The sequence below is a fragment of the Euprymna scolopes genome, chromosome 33 (assembly GCF_053919585.1).
Source record: "Euprymna scolopes isolate OS-2025 chromosome 33, ASM5391958v1, whole genome shotgun sequence".
Taxonomy (NCBI): Eukaryota; Metazoa; Mollusca; class Cephalopoda; order Sepiida; family Sepiolidae; genus Euprymna; species Euprymna scolopes.
The window spans coordinates 18,102,717-18,103,488 of record NC_136514.1 but is presented as its reverse complement, the minus strand read 5'-3'; the positions used below and the strand labels follow the sequence as shown (position 1 = coordinate 18,103,488).

The 772-nt window shown below is 27.5% G+C and overlaps 1 pseudogene; it reads right to left on the bottom strand.

Moving 5' to 3' along the window:
* Positions 1-274: 274 nt before the first annotated feature.
* LOC145258601 (5S ribosomal RNA) lies at positions 275-393 on the bottom strand (annotated as a pseudogene).
* Between the last annotated feature and the right edge of the window lie 379 nt (positions 394-772).

The following is a 772-nucleotide window of genomic DNA, read 5'->3' as shown; positions in this document are numbered from 1 at the left end:
ATGGATAATTTAATTTTTAGTTAATAAATATTTGTCAACTAAGTATATCTCTATTTCCGTATTTTTTTTAGATAGTGCGACAAAAATCAGCTTTATATATATGTGTGCAGTCAGCGCCACCCCTATTAAGGGTTTAACCGGCTTCCTCCGAAGAAAGACGTTTTATGAGAGTATGCAATTCACAAGCGATCCCCAGTCGCATGTATATCCCCGTTAGGGGAGATGACGACGTTAGGTTTTTGCAACTTTTTGCAGGGAGGTGTCGACGTCCTCCTACATACAGCAACTGGACTTCCCAAATTGGTCACCCATTTTAGTAATGACCAGGCTCAACGTTGCTTAACTTCGGTGATCTGACGGGAACCGGTGTGTCAACGTGATTATGCCGAATATATATATATATATATATATATATATATATATATATATATATATATATATATATATATATATATATATATATATATATATATATATATATATATATATATATATATATATATATATATATATATATATATATATATATATATATATATATATATATATATATATATATATATTGATATGTAGTTTGCTTGAAGCATATATATATATATATATATATATTTATATATATATAATTTTTAGCAGGAAGTGTAATTTTGATCCATGATGTAACACAATATTTGTTTTCTACTGTTGTAATATTTTACATTTTATAATCTCTACTATTGTATAAAAGAAACATTGTATGTGTGTGAGTTCGTTCCCTATGAACTCCAAAATGGTT